At 40.9% G+C, this 25,078-nt stretch overlaps 1 long non-coding RNA gene across 1 annotated transcript; it reads left to right on the forward strand.

Moving 5' to 3' along the window:
• Positions 1-6,286: 6,286 nt before the first annotated feature.
• LOC127906253 (uncharacterized) lies at positions 6,287-20,889 on the forward strand. Its single transcript, XR_008060672.1, has 3 exons — positions 6,287-6,659; positions 17,800-17,872; positions 20,728-20,889. It is a non-coding gene; the product is annotated as an uncharacterized LOC127906253 (long non-coding RNA).
• Positions 20,890-25,078: the final 4,189 nt, after the last annotated feature.

A 25,078-nucleotide genomic window follows, 5' to 3' on the forward strand; every position in this document is an offset into this window, starting at 1 on the left:
GGAGGTGTATTTGGAGGGCCAGTTGGTCAGGATGACGTCTATGAGGGTGCCCTTGTTTACAGATTTAGGGTTGTACCTGGTGGGTTCCTTGATGATTTGTGTGAGATTGAGGGCATCTAGCTTAGATTGTAGGACTGCCGGGGTGTTAAGCATATCCCAGTTTAGGTCACCTAACATAACAAACTCTGAAGCTAGATGGGGGGGCGATCAATTCACAAATGGTGTCCAGGGCACAGCTGGGAGCTGAGGGGGGTCGGTAGCAGGCGGCAACAGTGAGATACTTATTTCTGGAGAGAGTCATTTTTAAAATTAGTAGTTCGAACTGTTTGGCTATGGACCTGGAAAGTATGACAGAACTTTGCAGACTATCTCTGCAGTAGACTGCAACTCCTCCCCCTTCGGCGGTTCTATCTTGACGGAAAATTTTATAGTTGGGTATGGACATCTCAGAATTTTTGGTGACCTTCTTGAGCCAGGATTCAGACACGGCAAGGACATCAGGGTTAGCAGAGTGTGCTAAAGCAGTGAGTAAAACAAACTTAGGGAGGAGGCTTCTGATGTTGACATGCATGAAACCAAGGCTTTTTCGATCACAGAAGTCAACAAATGAGGGTGAATGGGGACATGCAGGGCCTGGGTTTAACTCCACATCACCCGCAGAACAGAGGAGGAGTAGTATGAGGGTGCGGCTAAAGGCTATCAGAACTGGTCGCCTAGAGCGTTGGGGACAGAGTAAAAGGAGCAGATTTCTGGGCAGGGCATATATTCAGGGCATAATGCGCAGACAGGGGTATGGTGGGGTGCGGATACAGTGGATGTAAACACAGGCACTGGGTGATGATGAGAGAGATTGTATCTCTGGACATGCTGGTTGTAATGGGTGAGGTCACCTCATGTGTGGGAGGTGGGACAAAGGAGGTATCAGGGGTATGAAGAGTGGAACTAGGGGCTCCATTGTAAACTAAAACAATGATAACTAACCTGAACAACAGTATACAAGGCATATTGACATTTGAGAGAGACATACAGCGAGGCATACAGTAATCACAGGTGTTGAATTGGGAGAGCTGGCTAAACAGTAGGTGAGACAACAACAGCAGGTAAAATGGCGTTGACTAGGCAGGGAGGGTCGGATTAATTACACACAGAGCCTGAGTGCGGCTGGGGCCGACAGATAAAACATAAACAAGCAGAATGGAGTACCGTGATTAATGGACAGTCCAGCATGCATCAGCTATGTAGCCAAGTGATCAGTGTCCAGGGGGCAGCGGTGGATGGGACTGGCGAATATTATCCAGGTAAAAAAAACGGCTGGCTGTGCAGAAGGTAAAGCCGCTAGCAGTGGCTAACAATGACTAAATAGCTTGTAGCTAGTTAGCTGGTTAGCTTCTGGAGGTTCTTGAATGTGTTCTAAAAATAAAAAATAATAGCGATTCCGTATCACATTGGGTGAGGCAGGTTACCGGAAGGTATAATCGAATTAAAAATCGAAAAGAGATTGAAAGTAAATATGGGTCCAGTGAGTGGTTGGGCTGACTGGAGACGCGGCGATTCAGACAGTTAGCAGGCCTGTGCTAACAAGCTAACAGTTAGTAGGCCGGGGCTGAGCAAGGTAGCAGTTAGCGGACCGGGGCTAAACAAGCTAGCAGTTAGCAGGCCGAATTAGCAAGCAAGCAGATAGCAAGGGCTAGAAAGTTAGTCTTTGGGGGACCTTGCGATGGGGTGAGTCTGTTTATGCCTCTTCATGCGGTGACATCGATAGACCGGTCGTGGGTCCGGATATTGTAGCCCAGGAGTATGCTTCGGTGGTAGCACAGGAGCTCTGGCCGGGCTAGCTTCAAGCTAAGTGGATGGAAACGCTAGCCAGGAGTAATCATCCGGGGTTGCGGTTAGCTAGTTGTGAAGATCCAGCTGAAAATGTTCCGTTTGCGGTGGGAATCCGGGATAAAAAAAAATAAAAAAAATAATAATAGGTCCGTTATGCTCTGGTTAGAGTCACGTTGTTCGAACTGGCGAGAGCTTTCCGAGCTAAAGGGTAGCTGATGACCAGTTAGCTGATGACCGCTAGCAATGATTTGCTGGTAGTTAGCTGGCTAGCTTCAGTTGAGGGGTTCCGGATCCGAAGTAAATATAAGTACTTTAGAAAAAAAAGCAGATCCGCGCTACATTGGGTGAGGCGGGTTGCAGGAGAGTATTTCGAAGTTGAGGTTTTGCTAAAAAGTTTTAAAAGATATGTGAAGAAAAATATGTAAAAAAAACGATATATACAAGGGACACGACACGACAAGACGTCCGACTGCTACGCCATCTTGGATTAGAAATAGATTTCGACCTCAAGGCAGACGACACCCTTCTGTAAACATCTGGCCCTTCTTTTTTCACTGTGTAAACAAACCTCCAAACGAGCTTCAATGCCATACAACACTCCCTCTGTGGCCTCCAACTGCTCTCTTATGTAGAAACTACAAATAACAAGGTGTCTAGTTAGACTGTGAACTCTCCTTCCAGACTCATATTAAGCATCTCCAATCCAATTAAATCTAGAATCTGCTTCCTATTTCACAACAAAGCCTCCTTCACTCACGCTGCCAAACATACCCTCGTAAAACGAACTATTCTACTGATCCTTGACTTCGGTGATGTCATTTACAAAATAGCCTCCAACACTACTCAGCAAACTGGATGCAGTCTATCACAGTGCCATCCGTTTTGTCACCAAAGGTCCATACACCACCCACCATTGCGACCTGTATGCTCTCTTCAGCTGGCCCTAGCTACACATTTGTCGCCAAACCCACTGGCTCCAGTCTTTGCTAGGTAAAGCTTTGCCTTATCTCAGCTCACTGGTCACCATAGCAACACCTACCCGTAGCACACGCTCCAGCAGGTATATCTCACTGGTCATCCCCAAAGCCAACACCTCTTTGGCCGCCTTTCAGTCATCCTGCCAATGACTGGAACGAATTGCAGCTGTGCACAGCCCATCTGTAAATAGCCCATCCAACTACCTACCTCATCGCCATATTGTTTTTATTTACTTTTTTTGGGGCTCTTTTGCACATCATCTGCACATCTATCACGCCAGAGTTAATTTGCTAAATTGTAATTACTTCGTTACTTTGGCCTATTTAATGCGTTATACCTCCTTACTCCATTTGCACACACCGTATATAGATTTTTCTATTGCGTTATTGACTGTACTTTTGTTTATTCCATGTGTAACTCAGTGTTGTTTTTTGTCGCTTTGCTTTATCTTGGCCAGGTCGCAGTTGTAAATGAGTACTTGTTCTCAACTGGCCTACCTGGTTAAATAAAGGTAGAATTAAAGAAATGTTTTAATTGCACAACATGACTTGTCATACAATAAATGATTGACAGTGTGTTTGAAAAATATTCAGACCTTGACTTTTTCCACATTTTGTCATATTAAAACCGTCATCTAAAATTGATTCAATTGCTTTTTTCGATTCAATCTACACGCACCCAATAATGAAAAAACTCAATTGTTTTTTGAAATGTTTGGAAATGTCTAAGAATTTTTTTGGGGGAAACATCACATTTGTATTAGTATTCAGACCCTTTACTAAGTACTGACGTGCCTAGTTAAATAAAATACTTTGTTGAATCACCTTCGGCAGCCATTACAACCTAGAGTCTTCTTGGGTATGACATTACAAGCTTTGTACACCTGTATTTGGGGAATTTCTCCCATTCTTCTCTGCAGCTCCTCCCAAGCTCTGTCAGGTTGGATGGGGAGTGTTGCTGGACAGCCATTTTCTATCAGGTTCATGTCCGGGCTCTGGCTGGGCCACTCAAGGACATCCAGAGACTTGTCCTAAGCCACTCCTGCGTTGTCTTGGCTGTGTGCTTAGGGTTGCTGTCCTGTTGGAAGATGAACCTTCACCCCAGTCTGAGGTCCTGAGCAGGTTTTCATCAAGGATCTCTCCGTTCTTTGCTCCGTTCATCTTTCCCTGGATCCTGACTAGTCTCCCAGTCCCTGCCACTGAAAAACATCCCCACAGCGTGATGCTGGCACCACTATGCTTCACCATTGGGATGGTGCCAGGTTTCTTCCAGACATGACGCTTGGCTTTCAGGCCAAATAGTTCAATCTTGGTTTCATCAGACCAGAGAATCTTGCTTCTCATGATCTGAGATTCCTTTGGCAAACTCTAAGTGGGCTGTCATGTGCCTTTTACTGAGGAATGGCTTCCGTCTTGCCACTCTACCATAAATGCCTGATTGGTGGAGTGCTGCAGAGATGCTTGTCCTTCTGGAAGATCTCCACAGAGTAACTCTAGAGAGGGACTATCAGGTTCTTGGTCACCTACTTGACCAAGGACTTCTCCACCGATTGCTCAGTTTGTCCGGGCGGCCAGCTCTAGAAGATGTCTTGCTGGTTCCAAACTTATTCCATTTAAGAATGATGGGGGGCACTGTGTTTTGGGGGACCTTCAATGCTTCAGAAATGTTTTGGTACATTTCCCAGATCTGTGCCGACACAATCCTGTCTTGGAGCTATACGGACAATTCCTTCAGCCTCATGGCTTGGTTTTTATTCTGACATGTATTGTCAACTGTGGAACCTTATATAGACAGGTGTGTGCCTTTCCAAATCATGTCCAATCAAGTTGTAGAAGCATCATGGATGATCAATGGAAACAGGATGCACCTGAGCTCAATTTCAAATGGCATAGCAAAGGGTCTGAATATGTATGCAATTAATGTTTCCATTTACCATACATTTGCAACATTTTCTAAAAACCTTTTTTTCATTATGGCGGTGTGTAGATCGCTGAGGAGTTGTTTTTATTTAATCAATTTTAGAATAGAACTAATGGAACAAAATGTGTTCAATCAAGGGGTCTGATTATTTCTGAAGGCAGTGTGTATATATGGTTGATTGGAAATGATGCATACAATTACGCTGATAGAAGCCACAATCTTTCTACAATATTAAAGCAGATCTACACCCAAAATTCGAAATAAAACCCACAAACTTAATGACCGAAGCAAACCAAAATTGTGGAGCAAAATGAAAACATGGAAAATTGTTTTTTAGAAATAAAATCGGGAGAGCCAACTAAAGGTGTTAACATTTCTCAATCCAACAGGGACACTGGGCCAGCCATTCTTACATAGCACCTGGACCAGCACAGGTGAAACACACTAACACTAACGAGATGGCAACCAGCATATGTGTAACACGTACTGACTAACGAGGTGACACAAATCGGTGTTGCTGTACGTAATACATGCCAACATCAAAGCACAATTGGAAAACCAAAACATGTAACAGCTGTTACCTTTAACAGAATGGCATTAGAGAATTAGCAATTCCATATGTGGAAAAATTACCACTGCAACATGTTAACACCACATTTTTACATGTGATGAAAATAATACTATTTCACCCCCACATGTGAAAATGCAATGTCACATGTGAAAGTAAAATTTAAGCTCAACATGTGAAAACTATTTTGTAAGTAAAACCTGTCAATTTTTGATCATATGAAAGATATTGAACACATCCACCTATTTGGATTGGTTCTCATACAGGTGGTTTCCCAGACACAGATTAAGGCAAATCCTGGACTATAAATCTACTGCAATGGAGATTCGCCATTGACTAGGCTTTTCAGTCCTGGAATAGGCTTCATTTGTGTCCAAGAAACCATCCCATACTGTTCAGCAGCTAGTATCTGTTCTGCAACTAGAAATTCAGCAGCTAGTAGCTTTCATTTTAAAGGTAATGCAGGATGTAAAAAGAGAAAATATATCTAAAAGCACAGATTTGGGATAAACCAATAAACACTGCACATATGCACACACTGTCACACCCTGACCTTAGAGATCCTGTTCATGTCTCTATTTTGGTTTGGTCAGGGTGTGAGTTGGGGTGGGTATTCTATACTCTATTATTTGTATTTCTATGTTTTGGCCGGGTAGGGTTCTCAATCAGGGACAGCTGTCTATCGTTGTCTCTGACTGAGAACCATACTTGGGTAGCCCTTTTTTCCACCTGTCTTTATGGGAAGTTGACTTTGTTTAGGACACATAGTCTTTTTATTTGGAAAAATTACACCAAACAATAAAGAGAAAATGTACGCTCACCACGCTCCTCTTCTTTTAACGGCTGACATACACCTTTACATTCTTTGCACATTAGGCTTTTTAAGTTTATCATAGTAACACCTTATTCTGCTTGCAGTGCAGTTGAAGTAAAAGACACATTTACAAGCGAGTGAGAGAAAGAAAGAATTAACTTTGTTTTTCTTCACTTAGCTTTTCAGGCGTGCCCTTGCAACCCTCTCAGTGACTCCTTCTCCACCTTGTCGTCCTCTCAACTGCCAAAAAAATGACCCTGCATCCAAGCCTGTCACTGCTACACTAGCAGCTGTTCCCTCACATCTGACCCTGGACTATACCTGCTGCTTTCTCCTATAAGGGAGAGAGGGGAGAAGGAGACATTCAGCATCACTGTCAAGGGAAATATAGTATTCTTTCTAACAAAAATATCTACATATATCAGGGTGCTGTATCCCAGGAAATAATCAAAATTCATGCAAGCGTTAGTTTTGAAAACCGAACTTGTCTAAATAAAGTGGTCTCTTCACAACTTACCACTGAGTATGGGGTAAATTGCGCCGCTGGACAGGGTAAGTTAATAAAGGTCTTCCTACTAATTATTTGCCTCCTTTTGAATGGCATTGTATTTCCAAGCCACTGTAATGCACTTTTGATGAACTCTTCATCAGCCCTTGTTAATGCGTTGAGTAGAATGTTCAATTGGGCATTAGTCCAAAATACATTTTCAAAACAATATTGGGACGAAACATGAAACCCATGAATACCTCCAAACAAACTGAACCAAACATTTGAGCCAGGTAATCCATCAAAACCCTACACAGTATGATAGTGTCCTTAGTGTTGTCTGGGAATTGGATCTGCTAAGAGCACTACCATAAATGATCCACCTACCTGTAAGGCTGTTTGCTCAGCTATGTCCCTACAATGAAAACTTTAAACCTTTTCCCAATTGCTTTGCTGAGAAAACACCATAGCCCCCATGACAAGTTAATACTATCTTAATCATAGTCATCACTCCAGGCAAATGCATTGAACACACTGTGTGAGTCATGCGTTGCCTCAGTCCTCCTCTCTGTTGCTCTTATGGATAAATCAAGTAACAGCAGTAACAAAATGGTACCTCTGCTTTGTTAAAAGCAGATACATGTTAAATTTACCATATTGAAACTGTGAATATATTGTATGACAATTACATGGATGGCATGTTATCAATATGAAGACAATGCCATATAAAATAATCTTTTTAATGGACAAAGTGTTTATTATTTGGTAAATATGGCATATGGTCATTATAGATCATTTCATGGTAAGACAATGTTGGCAGTAAGTAACCAGCCTACTGTCACCCCCACAATACTCCTGAGTCACGTGCCACTTCTAAGCAGAGTATACAGTTTGTGCCGAGGGCCCAAGGTCACACATAACAAATCTAGCCTCTCTGGAGTGTCTCGACTTGCCTCTAAATAATCAATACCCACTTTCAGCAGCAGCCAATGACCTGTGTGTTCTGTCTGGGGTTCCATTCTGAGATTGAGGGCTACAATCAACGTTCCAATCCAAACCGCACAAGCAAAAAGCAACTAAGACATTCACCACCACAGTCAAGGTGGAGATCTGTTCTGTGGCCAAGGAATGCCAGAGTAGCAACCTTCTGTTACCTACTGGGAGTCTTCTCCAAACCGATTGTCTGCAATCCCCTGCATGAGAATTGAGGATCCAAGCAGCTTACTGTCCATAAAATGCTTTGCAAGCAACATGACTAATTCAACATATCAACAAATACCATCCAAAGTATTCTATAACTAAATATGTATAATTCCTAGTTTCCAGCTCAAGGTCTGTTGTGTTTGTGGAACACTACATTAGTTGAATTTGTTGAGCTCTCAAGCAAACTTAAACTCTCAATTGAAAAATGTTCAGCAGGTTTAAAGGCCAACCTACAGTATCAGATAAATTTCCAACCAAAATATACTTTACTGCATGGAAATATATCGCAACTAATCTCGACCGATTTACATAATATCGCCACTGACTTCCATGTCAAGCTAAATTAGAGCCATGGGTGTCTTGGACTTAATCATGTTGTAGTTTTGATGATCAGATAGTGCTGCACTACTAAAGCATTACAGTGCAATCAAAGAAGAAGTTGTTGCCATGTTGGATTTCCTTCAGGAGCTAATTTGCGTCTATCCTGTTGGGTCATTAACTCGGTATGACGTTGATGAACACACTGACTGGGTGGATGATTTAATCATTTACAGGTCAATTTACATATCACACAATACATACAAAATGGGGGCTGAGGTTGAAAGTGCAAGTATTATACAATCTGAATGTACAGTAAGCAGAGACATGAGGGCATACAAGTAAAGTAACAGCAGTTAGTGCTCACTTATTCCGAAGAAACCTTTGTGTGACGATTTAGTCATTGGGTGCAGACAACACATTTCAAAACATAATGGCTCTTTACTGCTGTGAACCTAAAGAAATGCATTCTGAAAAAAACAACATTATTTCACTCTGAAACATAACATGTCAGCCACAATTTGTTTTAGTCCTTTAACATCATGCAAATGGAATAGTAAAAATGCTCTCAATAGGATTTGGGTTTGTCTTGGTTGAGAATAAATCACATTATGTCCCTAATAAATTGTGTGTCAAAAAACAAGTACCTTGATAATGACAGCGACTGTTAAATGATTAATAGATTTTGCATGACTAGTCATGTTTAGAATATTAAACAATTTGTACATCAATCCCTTATTATGCCTCAGTCTATTCCTCAATGGAAATATGGATGGAAGTATGTAGCACAATTTCATTACATAATTAAAAAATATATATTTTATAGTTTCCACGATACTATTGTTTGGCTGATAAATCACATAATATATTCAGATGTGTAGCTTCCTCAGCATCATACATTATTCATTACTCTTGTAAAATGGCAGCAGAGAATAAGGCTGACTGTCACGCCCTGACCTTAAAGATCCTTATTATTCTCTGTTTGGTTAGGTCAGGGTGTGACTTGGGAGGGATAATCTGTTTTCTATTTCTTTGTGTTTTTGGCTGAGTATGGTTCCCAATCAGAGGCAGCTGTCTATCGTTGTCTCTGATTGTGGATCATATATAAGTTGTCATTTTCCTTTTGGGTTTTGTGGTATCTTGTTTTCTGTATAGTTTATTTTGCCTTACAGAACTGTGCGCTTTCGTTTTTGTCGTTATTTTGCTTTTGGTGTCATCAATAAAAGGAACGATGCACCTTGGTCCAGTCATTCCACAAACGAGAGCCGTAACACTGACAGAGCCGTAACACTGACAGAGCCGTAACACTGACAGAGCCGTAACACTGACAGAGCCGTAACACTGACATTCTACGTGTCCCCAAACGATGGTGTTTTTTTGTTTATTTACTTGCGTTGTTTGTAACTTATTTTGAACATAATTATGCCGCTACCGTCTCTTATGACCGAAAATAACTTCTGGACATCTGGACTGTGATTACTCACCATGGACTTTCTCGGGAACAGGCCCAGATCCCTGTGATTTGCGTGAAGAGGAAGTGGAGAAAAAGGGGCCAGAGGGTGGGCTGCCTTCGGAGAATTTGTAGGCGATCGGATTCCTTCTATTCTGCTAGCAAACGTGCAATCTTGGAGAATAAAATTAATGACCTACGCGGAAGGAAGAATAAACTGCCAACGGGACATTCAAAACTGTAATATCTTATGCTTCACGGAGTCGTGGCTGAACGACGACACTATCAACATACAGCTGGCTGGTTACACACTGTACCGTTCAGGATAAGACAAGAAGTGGTGAAAAAAGGGGCCTAGTCCTAAGAAGTTATACGCTGTACCGGCAGGATAGAAGAGCGGTGGCTGGTAAGACAAGGGGCGGCGGACTATGTATTTTTGTAAATAACAGCTGGTGCACGATATCTAAGGAAGTCTCAAGCAATATTGTCATTTTTGGAAAAATAACGTTCCCGTAGTAAGCGGGATATTGTGTCAGGACAAGATGCTAGAATATGCATATAATTGACAGCTTATGATAGAAAACACTCTAAAGTTTCCAAAACTGTAAAAATATTGTCTGTGAGTATAACAGAACTGATATTACAGGCGAAAGCCTGAGAAAAATCCAATCCGGAAGTGACTCCTCTTTTGAAAGCTCTGCGTTCCAATGTGTCCATATTGAGCAGCAGTGAATGGTAATCAACCAGATTACTTTTTCTCCGTATTCCCCAAGGTGTCTACAGCATTGTGATGTAGTTTTACGCATTTATGTTGAAGAATACCCGTAAGCGGCTACATTGTGCAACTGGTCACCTGATGGCTCCCAGAGTGATTCTCGCGTAAAATACAGAGGTAGCCATTATTCCAATCGGTCCTACTGAAATGGATATATTATCGAATAGATATTTGAAAAACACCTTGAGGATTGATTATAAACCACGTCTGCCATGTTTCTGTCGATATTATGGAGCAATTTGGAAAAAAATTATGCGTTTTCGTGACTGCAATTTCCGGGCGATTGCTCAGCCAAACATGAAGAAGAAACGGAGCTATTTTGCATAAAAAAATACTATTTTTGGAAAAAAGGAACATTGAACAAACTGCTATACTAGGCTATCGATAAACTTACACAAATGCTTATCTAGCTTTGGCTGTAAAGCATATTTTGAAAATCTGAGATGACAGGGTGATTAACAAAAGGCTAAGCTGTGTCTCAATATATTTCACTTGTGATTTTCATGAATAGGAATATTTATGTCCGTTGCGTTATGCTAATTGGGGTCAGTCGATGATTACGCTCCCGCATGCGGGATGGGGAGTCACTAGAGGTTTTAACATGCAGACATCATTTTGGTAAAACGGATTTAAGTTTCCCTGCATTAAAGTCCCCGGCTACGAGGAGCCCCGGCCTCTGGGTGAGCGTTATCTTGTTTGCTGATGGCGGAATTCCCGCTCATTGAATGCTGTCTAAGTGCCCGCCTCAGTCTGTGGTGGTGTGTAAACCGCTATGAAAAATACAGATGAAATCTCTCTAGGTAGATAGTGTGGTCTACAGCTCATCATGAGAAACTCTACCTCAAGCGAGCAATAGCTTCTTAGGGCTAGGCCCCTTTTTTCTCCACTTCCTGTCTTATCCTGCTGGTACAATGTATAACCAGCCAACTGTATGTTGATAGTGTCGTCGTTCAGCCACGACTACACCACATTATTCATTGGCTTCATCAATAAGTGTATCAATGACGTCATCCCCACAGTGACCGCACGTACATACCCCAACCAGAAGCCATGGATTACAGGCAACATCCGCACTGAGCTAAAGGCTAGAGCTGCCACTTTCAAGGAGCGGGACTCTAACCTGGAAGCTTATAAGAAATCCCGCTATGCCCAACGACGAACCATCAAGCAGGCAAAGCGTCAATACATGACTAAGATTGAATCGTACTACACCAGCTCTGACGCTCGTCTGATGTGGCAGGGCTTGCAAACCATTACAGACTACAAAGGGAAGCACAGCCGAGAGCTGCCCAGTGACATGAGCCTACCAGACGAGCTAAACTACTTATATGCTTGCTTCGAGGCAAATAACACAGAAACATGCATGAGAGCACCAGCTGTTCCGGAAGACTGTGTGATCATCCATCTCACATCTCCGATATGAGTAAGGCCTTTAAACAGGTCAACATTCACAAGGTCTCAGGGCCAGACGGATTACCAAGACGTTACTGCGAGCATGCGCTGACCAATAACTAATAAAATGTGATTATATGTGTTCATATTGGACACTTCTGGGGCTCAAAGGTGACCCATATACACATGAAATAGACCACGTTGATGGAATGATGGAAGTGTAAATTATGTTTGCTGGTTGCAATAGTGTTCTTTTTCCAGATCTCCTCAATTGCACAGGAAACTGGATGCTGCATTGCATATTAAATATACCTTCTACAAAATATTGTAAAACAACGAGCCAAGCTTAACAGTGATCCCATTTTGAGTAGCCACCATTTCAAATATGTCACTAAACAGCATGTGGCCTTCTTTTCGCTTCCAGTGGTAAATTGATAGGATGTTACATGGTGGGGGCATGCCATGAGATGTCATCTCCAATAAAGAATCAATATGTTTCCTGAACAGGAACGTTTCAGAAATCAGAGGTAGTCGCCATGACAACCCAGCACCCCATCTACCTGTGGCTTGCCATCCAGGCCCATTTTTACAATTGCAAGAGGTTTAAGCTTGTTTAGGGTTTTATGATCCCTATGTACAGACTAGAATACTAAGTAGTGGAGAGAAGGCACAAGGTCAATCACTTAAATCTGCCAAAGTTATGTTGAAGGAAGCCGTTCCAATATTTTAAATGGCAAGCCCAATATGGTTTACAGGGATTTACATATACATCCTATATATGCTGCTGGCTCAACCATTTTTGGTGCTGTTGCCTTAGAAGGATATCTGTCTTTTATCTGGCAACGCCATGTCTATAATTACATTACCCCTTTTATATACAGACAAAAATAACACTCCCCCCCATACCATCTTATTTAATGCAGCTTTTGTTTCTGTCTGAAATGGGTAGGGGTAAAAAAAAAAAAAAACATGGAACATGAATAAAACCCACCTCAAGACCTAGTCATTAAACCTGTATTTTCACAGAACCTCTAACCAAAAAAAACAGGGCTGTGAGAATGGCTCTCTGTTTTTATGCAGGTAAAATCACTAGCATTTCCATTGTTAATTAACAGCTCCCCGAAAAAATATCTTCATTTTTTGGTTTAAAGAGTGTTGTGTGTAAAGTAGTAGACGTTTTTCTTTTTTGCCTTTTACACTGAAACCTACCGTTTACCTTAGATGGCAGCACTATTTTCATATATTTCTGAAAGCCAGCATGTTGCTGTGAATGTGAACAGCAGCCCTTTAAAAGCATAGCAGGGGTAGGTTTTGAATGTATCAGACTTGATTGCAGAATTGGAGCTTGTTCCAAGTAAACAGTGGGTTTTATCTGGGGTTTGTGTAAGGCATGATCAGTGCCAGGGCTGCCTCTCCAGGAGGTGAGGGAGGGCACCATGCTCCCTGCAAAGCCCCAGATGATTGAGGAGGATGGGGCAGGAGTGGAGGGGGTCTAAGACCTTTGCCAAGACCAAAACCTCCTGCCAATCTTTGTTTGATTGTTAATCGCTGGAATGATAAATTGTTAACAATAAATACCCCTTGTTGGAGCAGAAAATAATTTCAGCAAACTATGGCATAATTGGATGCAAGAAATTGACAGGTAGGGAATGATTTAAATCGCATTTGCTTTGAAATCATAATGTCTATCTTTATTCTATGTCCATTTTGATATCAGCTAACTTGGAAAATTGGTTATTAAATTGCATATCCATTTACTGTGGTGTTTTGTTGGCATATGTATATTTGCAAAAGGCTATTTTGCACAACAAAAATACAGTATGTTAAATTAATATTGATAATTATGCATGGTTGGTTACCAATAAAGCTACTCATTAATATCGATAGTTAAGTTTAATAGTTTCTATTTCTATTAGCATTTTTTAAAATTAATGATATACACCCATTGATTCTTGAAGAATATAACTGATTCTCAGAAGTTTACATACACCTAAGTCAAATACATTTAAACAAAGATTTTCACAATTCCTGACATTAAATCCTAGTAAAAATTCCCCGTCTTAGGTCAGTTAGGATCACTTTATTTTAAGAACGTGAAATGTAATAATAGTAGAGAGAACAATTTATATAAGCTTTTATTTCTTTCAACGCATTCCCAGTGGGTCAGAAGTTTACATACACTCAATTAGTATTTGGTAGCACTGCCTTTAAATTGTTTAACTTGGGTCAAACTTTTTGGGTAGCCTTCGTCAAGCTTCCCATAATAAGTTGGGTGAATTTAGGGCCATTCCTCCTGACAGAGCAAGGTTGTAGGCCTCCTTGCTCGCACACACTTTTTCAGTTCTGCCCACAAATTTTCTATAGGATTGAGGTCAGTGCTTTGTGATGGTCACTCCAATACCTTGACTTTGCTGCCATTTTGCCACAACTATGGAAGTATGCTTGGGGTAATTGTTCATTTGGAAGACTCATTTGCGACCAAGCTTTAACTTCCTGACAAATGTCTTGTGGATATATTGAAGCAATATCTCATAATTTTCCTTCCTCACAATGCCCTCTATTTTGTGAAGTGCACCAGACCCTCCTGCAGCAAAGCACCCCCACATGATGCTGCCACCCCCGTGCTTCACGGTTGGAATGGTGTTCTTCGGCTTGCAAACCTCCCCCTTTTCCTCCAAGCATAATGATGGACATTATGGCCAAACAGTTCTATTTTTGTTTCATCAGACCAGAGGACATTTCTCCAAAAAGTGCGATCTTTGTCCCCATATGGAGTTGCAAACCGTAGTCTGGCTTTTTTATGGCGGTTCTGGAGCAGTGGCTTCTTCCTTGCTAAGCGGACTTTCAGGTTATGTCGATATAGGACTCGTTTTACTGCGAATATAGATACTTTTGTACCCGTGTCCTCCAGCATCTTCACAAGGTCCTTTGCTGTTGTTCTGGGATTGATTTGCACTTTTCACACCAAAGTACGTTCATCTCTAGGAGACAGAATGCGTCTCCTTCCTGAGAGGTATGGCAGCTGTGTGGTCCCATGTTTATACTTACGTACTATTGTTTATACAGATGAAGGTGGTACCATCAGGCGTTTGGAAATTGCTCCCAAGGATGAACCAGACTTGGTCTCCAATGTTTTTCTGAGGTCTTGGCTGATTTCCCCATGATGTCAAGCAAAGTGGCACTGAGTTTGAAGGTAGGCCTTGAAATGCATCCGCAGGTACACCTCCAATTGACTCAAATGATGTCAATTAGCCTATCAGAAGCTTCTAAAGCCATGACAATTTTCTGGAATTTTCCAAGCTGTTTAAAGTCACAGTCAACTTAGTGTATGCAAATTTATGACCCACTAGAATTGTGAATTGTGAAATAATCTGTCTGTAAATAATTGCTGGGAAAATTACTTGTCGTGCACGAAGTAGATGTCTTAACCGACTTGCCGAAATTTGTGGAGTGGTTGAAAAAACAAGTTTTAATGACTCCAACCTAAGTGTATGTAAACTTCTGGCTTCAACTGTAGTACCAGTCAAAAGTTTGGACACCTACTCAATCAAGGGATTTTCTTTATTTGTACTATTTTTTAAGTATATTTTTTACATTGTAGAATAATAGTGAATAGATCCAAATTATGTAGTAACTCCCCAAAAAGTGTTAAACAAATCTAAATATATTCTTCAAAGTAGCCACCTTTTGCACACTATTGGCATTCTCTCAACCAGATTCACCTGGAGTGCTTTTCCAATAGTCTTGAAGAAGGTTGGAACCAAAAATCTAACATTTGGACTCAGCAGACCAAAATTACAGAATTCCTTGAGTCTAACGTCCATTGCTCGTGTTTCTTGGGCCAAGCAAGTCTCTTTTTTATTGGTGTTCTTTAGTAGTGGTTTCTTTAAAGCAATTCGACCATGAAGGCATGGTCTCCTCTGAACAGTTGATATTGAGAGGTGTCTGTTACTTGAATTTCTGAGGCTGGTAACTCTAATGAACGTATCCTCTGCAGAAGAGGTAACTCTGGGTCTTCCTTTCCTGTGACGGTCCTCACGAGAGCCAGTTTCATCATAGTGCTTGATGGTTTTTGCGACTGCACTTGAAGAAAAGATCAAAGTTCTTGAAATTTTCCGCATTGACTGACCTTCATGTCTTAAAGTAATGATGGACTGTCGTTTCTCTTTGCTTATTTGAGCTGTTCTTGCCATTTATATGGACTTGGTCTTTTACCTAATAGGGCTTCCTTCTGTATACCACCCCTACCTTGTCACAACACAAGTGATTGGCTCACTACTTTTCTATAATGTAGGAAATAGTCCAAATAAACAAAAAACCCTTGAACGTGTAGGTGTGTCAACTTTTGACTGGTACTCTATATTGTAGCGGTTTCGGCACCAAGATCTTGGTAAGGCAGGGTTTACATTACACATAAAAACACACACCACCAGTCCAAGTGAAGTGTTAAACCGGTTAATTATCAAGTTTCCGCAGCGTTCCTGACATCCAAACCTCAAAACAAACAGTAAACACTTCGTCACCAGTGGCAGGTCCTCCAATCTTGGTCTTTGTCATCAAGAATCTCTCATCTTGGCTCCGTTCAGGGATGGTGCCAGGTTTCCTCCAGACGTGACACTTGGCATTCAGTCTTGGTTTCATCAGACCAGAGAATCTTGTTTCTCATGGTCTGATAGTCCTTTAGGTGCCTTTTGGCAAACTCCAAGCAGGCTGTCATGTGCCTCTTACTGAGAAGTTACTTTTCGTCTGCCACTCTACCATAAATGCCTGATTGGTGGAGTGCTGTAGAGACGGTTGTCCTTCTGGAAGGTTCTCCCATCTCCACTGAGGAACTCTGGAGCTCTCGGAGTGACCATCGGGTTTTTGGTCACCTCCCTGACCAAGACCCTTCTCTGATTGCTCAGTTTGGCCGGGCGGCCAGCTCTAAGAAGAGTCTTGATGGTTCCAAACTTCTTCTATTTAAGAATGATGGAGGCCACTGTGTTCTTGGGGACATTCAATGCTGCAGAAATGTTTTGGTATCCTTCCCATAATACTGTCTGATCTCTATGTACAATTTCTTTGACCTCATGCCTTGGTTTTTGCTCTGACATGCACTGTCATCTGTGGGACCTTATATACTGTAGATAGGTGTGTGCCTTTCCAAATCATGTCCAATCAATTGAATTGTCCACTGGTGGACTCCAATTAAGTAGTTGAAATATCTTAAGTATGATCAATGGAACAGTATGTAACTGAGCTCAATTTTGAATCTCATAGTAAAGGGTCTGAATACTTATGTAAATAAGGTATGTTTATTTGAAATACATTTGCAAACACTTCTAAAAACCTGTTTTCGCTTGGTCATTATGGGATGTTGTGTGTAGATTGATAGGAAAAAAATGTCAAATCCATTTTAGAATAAGGCTGTAACGTAACAACATGTGGAATGATCTGAATACTTTCAGAATGCACCGTATATATTACAAAAATATATTATATATATTTATAAGCAGTAAGGCATGAGGGGATGAGGTACACGCATATGGTCAATATACCATGGCTAAGGGCTTTTCTTATGCACGACGCAACATGGCGTGCCTGGTTACCAACGTAATTACAGCAGTAAAAATAAATGGTTTGTTATACCCGTCGTATACGGTCTGATATACCACAGCTGTCAGCCAATCATCATTTAGGGCTCGAACCACCCAATTTATAAATATATACATATGTATATACCGTGACATTTTGAAAATTATGATGCCACTTTTCAACTTTGTCCACCTCTCGATTCCAAAAGCCCATAAAAATATATTTGATGACAATTAACTGGTGCACATTCCTTCGATATAATTACACTATGCTCAACCTTAATTACCAACTTAGTCTTGGTGAAAACACTTAACAACTTTGAGTGAGGCAGAACAGGAATGTGGCCTGAAATGCTCATTGGAACTGGGAAATATGAGGTTTCAACTCTGTAGTAACCACTTGAATGACCCTCTTAAGTCATATTTACCAGACCTGTACAGGATTCATCAGTCTTGCCTCATTTGTATTAAAAAGGAACTTATTTTTTTAACAGCATCCTCTCCTGAGTCCGTAGGGGAGTTGCAGCGATGGGACAAGACTAACTACCAATTGGGGAGAAATGAAAGGTAAGGTCATGGGGACGAAGATACTTCAATTTTCCTCCAAGAGTTGCTGAATATCCTCCTCCTGTCTTCTGTTTTAATATACAGTATTTGGCATTTGAGTTTTTACGTCAGGTTTTTGCTCACTCCGGTAACCTGTGCCTTAACATTAATCTGAGTCTGATCCTAATGAATAAACTGGTCATATTAGATTCCTAGAACAATAATATGAGGTGTACTGTATTTTATAGCATAGGCTTCGAAAAATGACACACAGTGCCTTTATGGTCAATATAACTGATGAAAAAAATGTTAACAGAGCTATGGATGGCGCAACTGTTGCACATTGCATGCTAATTCAGCATCTCTGCACACAAGGATGTGTCTTACAAAATACACCTGAATTCACAGAGAAAAAGTGGCTTAACCAATTGTTGAAATATATTATTATATCAGTACAAACAAAAATGCTCAGAGATATTTGGCAATCATCTACGGGACTAATGGAAAACAAAACATCTGAACCAAGTGCTTTCCCCCCCACTCAGTCTCAGATATGGATATCAATTGTTACTGAAAAGCATGGAATTTTGCACAGATGGATAGAAAACAAGCAATTATGAATGGCTGTTAAGTGCCTAAAGCCTCGAACCATGTCATTGCATTTGAAAAAGAGACAGGCCAAATTTCCCTCGCTTCTTCAACATGAGCACACATAAATGTTGGCCCTTTTAAAAGTTAATCACGGTGAATTTACTCTGTGATTCTCAGCTTCTTATTGTTCCCCCACTGGCACAGGATGCAATTATCCTTCTTTAATGACAATTAAGATCCTGACCTTTAGTTTACTGAAAACAGAGGTGCACAAATGACTTTACAGCTTCTTTTGAGAAGTCCCAAGGTGCAGAGACCGATGAAATCTCATTGGAGGACTTAACTTGAAAGGTTAAGATACCAATGACATTGTTGTGCGCTTCCCACACTGTCAATCTATGGTTATAACAAGATATACATTGGCCCTAAAGGGCAAAGCAGCGTTTAAAATGTAGTGATAGTATGCACACTTTTATACTTAGACTAGCTAGGTTTGACGCTAATATGGCTAACACTTATTTGTACACGGTAGTTATCCCTCTCTTATGAGTGCACAACAAAGTATATACACAATCAGGGCTGAAACAAAACACATACCAACAAATGTTTGATCAGTCACTGCATCTATTGCTATTCTTACATTTTTCACTTGCAAAACCCCCTCAGTCGTCCAAAACAATAATTGGGAATAAAAGCGCAGTGCTCCTTTAAGATTTTATTTAAAGTGTATTTTTAACCCTCAAAATATCAACATATTTTACATACATGGCCATCTGGGGTAATTTTGAATGCCAATAATTTTGACCCCAATAAATCAGCCTTCTTCTAAAATGTATTAAATTGTATTTTTTCCTCATCAATCTACACACAATACCCCATGATGACAAGGCAAAAACTGGATTTTATAGTTTTTTGCATATGCATGTCATTTTGAACATGGTTATACAGTACCTAGTTATAACCATAGGCGAGTACATAAGGCGCTCCATCTCTGCAGGTGATGTGGTAAAAATCACTAATAGAGGTCCCCCTCCACACTTTGAGGATATATAGTACCAGTCAAAAGTTTGGGCACACCTACTCATTCAAGAGTTTTTCTACATTGTAGAATAATAGTGAAGACATTAAAACTATGAAATAACACATATGGAATCATGTAGTAGCCAAATCTAAAATCTATTTTGATTTGTTTTACACTTTTTTGGTTACTACATGATTCCATGTGTGTTATTTCATAGTTGAAGTCATCACTATTATTCTACAATGTGGAAAATAGTACAATTCAAGAAAAACCCTTGAATTAGTAGGTGTGTCCAGACTTTTGACTGGTACCGTATATAACTTAATATCAAGTCTCCAGAGAAACCTGGATTGAAATAAATACATGTTTTACATTTGCCCTAGAATACACACCAACACAGCTCTCTATTTAGATTCAGAATGTATCTGAGCTCTGTATTGCAGTTCTATCAAGTATTTATACCATAGGTAGACTTTGTATACAATTTTTTTTTGTTATTTTGTTTTCGTACACAGTCACACGATACGTGGTATTTAGAAGCACAATCTTAGGCGAGTACATGGGGTGCTATATCTCGGCAGAGGATCTGTCCATCTGGTCTAAATCATTGATACAGGTCACCCTTCACCCTCTGGTGGTATGGATACATTGTTATTATGTCTTCAGAAATCTAGATTCAAGTAAAGATCCTCTCTCTCAAATAAAACATTTGAAGAACTAAAATTTGAAGAACCACCTTTGGGCTATGATAAAAAATAATGTCCCTGGGGTCAGAATGACCCAGTATGAGGGTTAAACCGCAAAAAGGCATGATTTGTTTGCCAACCTTCCTCCTGTGATGGACAGTCATACAGCAGCCTGACCTTTATGAAAAAGGAGTACATCTTATTAAAGCCTGTTCATCTGTTAAACCCCTGTCACTTGATTATAATATGCTATTAATTCATTTCTGCCTTTTAACATGGACCCTTTATCAGGGACCACAGGTCAATCAATACCAATATCCTGTTTTGTGAAGGTGATCGTGGTGCCATAATTTACATCTCTCTAATATAATTAAAGAACCTTTTCCCCTCTCCATATTGCTTTATAAACTCATAATTATCATGCCTTAGGCTTAGTGCTATCTCTAATGCAATTTCACTGTGCAATCAAAAACATTAGTGTGCGAGTGAATTATGTGTATGTCCATAGGTGTAATATCAAATGTGCAATGCTTGGTGTGTATGCTTGGTCACACTCAGGGGTGTGTTTTTTTCCACAGGTAACAGGCGTCGACACAGATGAGCTGTATGCCTGGAGAGTGGATACATCGCATTTCTCGACATTTCAATTTCAGGAAGAAAGGGGCAGAGAGTGCACACCAAATGGACCTTAAAATGGGTTAGGTTGATAGTGCAGACTGAGGAGTGTCACCTACTCAACCCTATCCCAACACTATGCATTGATAAATGGTAAGGGTACCCGACATGCTGCCAACCAAATGTGTTTTTTTTTACACAAGTATGTCCTTGACTGGCCAACTCACCGAGATGCATTTTAAGGCATATGCAGTACTATAGGCATATGCATTAAATGTGCTACTCAGAAGCATGTCAAAAACACACTCATAGAAAAAAAGGTTTCCAAAAGGGTTCTTTGGCTGTCCCCATAGGAGAACTGTTTTTGGTTCCAATGTAGAACCCTCTGTATAAAGGGTTCTACATGGAACCCAGAAGGGTTCTACCCAGAGCCAAAAAGGTTCTAACTACAATCAACAATTGTTATTCAAAGGGTTCTCATATGTGGACAGCAGAAGAACCCCAATACACTGATTACCAAAGGATCTGCCACAGGTAATAGAACTGCCACCACCAGCACCAAACAGGAGCTAGATTACTCCAAAAACGTTTTGGGAGAATCGCTCATTACATACCAATACAAAATGTTTTAAAGCATTCAAATAACTGAACAGTAAACACAGACCTTAAAGATCCTCACAGGTCCTCCTGAGTGGCTCAGCGGTCTAAGCACTGCATTGCAGTGCTTGAGGCATCACTACAGACCCGTGACCAGGAGACTCATAAGGTGGGGCATAATTGGCCCAGCATCGTCTGGGTCAGGGGAGAGTTTGGCTAGCTGGGATTTCTTTGTCCCATCGCGCTCGAGAAACTCCTTGTGGCAGGCCGAGCGCCTGTAAGCTGATTTCGGTCACCAGCTGGATGGTATTTCCTCCGACACATTGGTGCTGTCTGGCTTCTGGGTTAAGCGAATAGTGTGTCAAGAAGCAGTGTGGCTTGGTTGTGTTTCGGAGGACGCATGGCTCTTGACCTTCGCCTCACCTGAGTCCATAGGGGAGTTGCAGCGATGGGACAAGACTAACTACCAATTGGGGAGAAAAATGGGTAAAAGTTTTTTTTTAAATGTTATCCTCTCAACACTAACCTATCCCTCTGATGCCCTGCAGAACACTTTTTTGCCTTACTGGAGGGGAACATCCTATGGCTTATCCTACATTTATCATCAGGAAAAAAAGTTGTCAGCAGTTCTATTCCAGGCTGCAGTGAGAGAGGGCCCTGAGCATGAATTATGGTAGGCCAAAAGTACATATTATGATAAAGTGGAATAATAGCATTTCACATTCGTATGATATATTTCTACTTTCTGGTACAGACATTATTGGAGCAATCAATCAACTTAGGGAAATGAAAGATTACCTTTCTGCAGAAGTAGAAAATGTTAGTGGAAGTCTTATTTATATTTCCGTTCACCAGTTGTGAGCAATTTGAGTTGTGAGGATTTCGCTTACAGGTGACCTCAGCTTTTAGAGTTAAGGGCATTTAGATTTTACCCAAGGAAATCAGAGTGTATTACTTTGGTTAATAATTCAAACATTAATACAACAATTTGGCCTGATCAATTCAACCAACCAAATTTAAGCTAAAATATTGTGCTGTGCCACAGTAATTTTGATTTCATGCCACCCACAACGTACAACATACCCCCATGGATGTTATGCTGTGTTCATAACCAAGTGGGTTGGTGGTATTTGCCACCTATGACTGGAAAAAAATCCACTTGAATGCCCTTCTAACTGGTAATTACTAGTGGGAAACTTATCTATCATTCCTGAGTGCAGATCCGGGATAGCTCGGATGAGTTGCAGATAACCAGATGTGGAGACTGAGGTTGGAGTGAGCTGGGTAGAACCGGGTAAACAGATCCGGAGGGGAATAAAAGGTAGTGGTGGTGAGCGAAATCCAGAACAGGGTAGTAGGGTGGTGGGATGTGGAACGGGAGATAGGAGACAGGAGCCAGAGATAAAACGGTAAAATGAGCAGAGAATACAGCTGGTAGGGATTTGGGATTTGCAGCTGGTAGGGATCTGCTCTGACACCAGCACACCTGTCTCCAACCACAGAATTACACAGAGGGAGAGGGAGAGGGAGAATGTGTACTGTGGGAGTAACTGCAGGTCAAGAAGACACCGGATGAAGAGAAGAGGGCGTAGCAGGAGCAGATGTGACAGTGTGCTTAGGGTTGTTGTCTCATTGGAAGGTGAACTTTCACCCCAGTCTGAGGTCCTGAGTGCTCTCGAGCAGGTTTTCATCAAGGATTTCTTTGTACTTTCCCTGCTGTCTTGTTTATCATAAATGTGTTTTGACTGTTATTTTATAAAATAATTACGCGATTGTAGTAATCTGGACACCACAGGAAAGTTATTTGACGAGTTACTACAGTGCCTTGCAAAAGTATTCGGCCCCCTTGAACTTTGCGACCTTTTGCCACATTTCAGGCTTCAAACATAAAGATATAAAACTGTATTTTTTTGTGAAGAATCAACAACAAGTGGGACACAATCATGAAGTGGAACGACATTTATTGGATATTTCAAACTTTTTTAACAAATCAAAAACTGAAAAATTGGGCGTGCAAAATTATTCAGCCCCCTTAAGTTAATACTTTGAAGCGCCACGTTCTGCTGCGATTACAGCTGTAAGTCGCTTGGGGTATGTCTCTATCAGTTTTGCACATCGAGCGACTGAAACTTTTTCCCATTCCTCCTTGCAAAACAGCTCGAGCTCAGTGAGGTTGGACGGAGAGCATTTGTGAACAGCAGTTTTCAGTTCTTTCCACAGATTCTCGATTGGATTCAGGTCTGGACTTTGACTTGGCCATTCTAACACATGTTTATTTTTGAACCATTCCATTGTAGATTTTGCTTTATGTTTTGGATCATTGTCTTGTTGGAAGACAAATCTCCGTCCCAGTCTCAGGTCTTTTGCAGACTCCATCAGGTTTTCTTCCAGAATGGTCCTGTATTTGGCTCCATCCATCTTCCCATCAATTTTAACCATCTTCCCTGTCCCTGCTGAAGAAAAGCAGGCCCAAACCATGATGCTGCCACCACCATGTTTGACAGTGGGGATGGAGTATTCAGGGTGATGAGCTGTGTTGCTTTTACGCCAAACATAACGTTTTGCATTGTTGCCAAAAAGTTCAATTTTGGTTTCATCTGACCAGAGCACCTTCTTCCACATGTTTGGTATGTCTCCCAGGTGGCTTGTGGCAAACTTTAAACGACACTTTTTATGGATATCTTTAACCTCTTCAACCTATGGGGGCGCTATGTCATTATTGGATAAAAACCGTGCCCGTTTTAAGCGCAATATTTTGTCACGAAAAGATGCTCGACTATGCATATAATTGGCAGCTTTGGAAAGAAAACACTGACGTTTTCAAAACTGCAAAGATATTATCTGTGAGTACCCCAGAACTGATGCTACAGGCGAAACCAAGATGAAACCTCAAACAGGAAATGAGCTGAATTTTTGAAGCTCTGTTTTACTATCGTCTCCTTATATGGCTGTGAATGTGCTGTGAACGAGCTTATGCTCTCTGCTGTTCGTCCAAGATGTCTGCAGCATTGTGACGTATTTATAGGCATATCATTGGAAGATTGGCCATAAGAGACTACATTTGCCAGGTGTCCGCCCGGTGTCCTTTGTCTAAATTGGTGCGCAATTCAAAGTGGCAATCATTTTACCATGCCATTCAGAGGGAGAAGCACACTTCCTGGAACGATACATCATTGAAGAGATATGTAGATTCTAAACAACGTTTGCCATGTTTCAGTCGATATTATGGAGTTATTTTGGAAAAAGTTTGGCGTTTTTATAACTGAATTTTCGGGGTTTTTTTGGTAGCCAAACATGACGCAGAAAACGGACCGATTTCTCCTGCACAAATAATCTTTCAGGAAAACTGAACATTTGCTATCTAACTGAGAGTCTCCTAATTGAAAACATCCAAAGTTCTTCAAAGGTAAATGATTTATTGAATGTTTTTGCTGGTTTTTGTGAAAATGTTGCCTGCTAATGCTAACGCTAAATGTTAATGCTAAATGCTAACGCTAAATGCTAAATGCTAGTTTGCTATGGTTGAGAAGCATATTTTTGAAAATCTGAGATGACAGTGTTGTTAACAAAAGGCTAAGCTTGAGAGCTAGCATATTGATTTCATTTCCTTTGCGATTTTCATGAATAGTTAACGTTGCGTTATGGTAAAGGGCTTGAGGCTGTAGTCATGATACCGGATCCGGGTTGGCTCGACGCAAGAAGTTAAGAAATATACGA

The sequence above is a fragment of the Oncorhynchus keta genome, chromosome 11, assembly GCF_023373465.1.
Source record: "Oncorhynchus keta strain PuntledgeMale-10-30-2019 chromosome 11, Oket_V2, whole genome shotgun sequence".
NCBI lineage: Eukaryota > Metazoa > Chordata > Actinopteri > Salmoniformes > Salmonidae > Oncorhynchus > Oncorhynchus keta.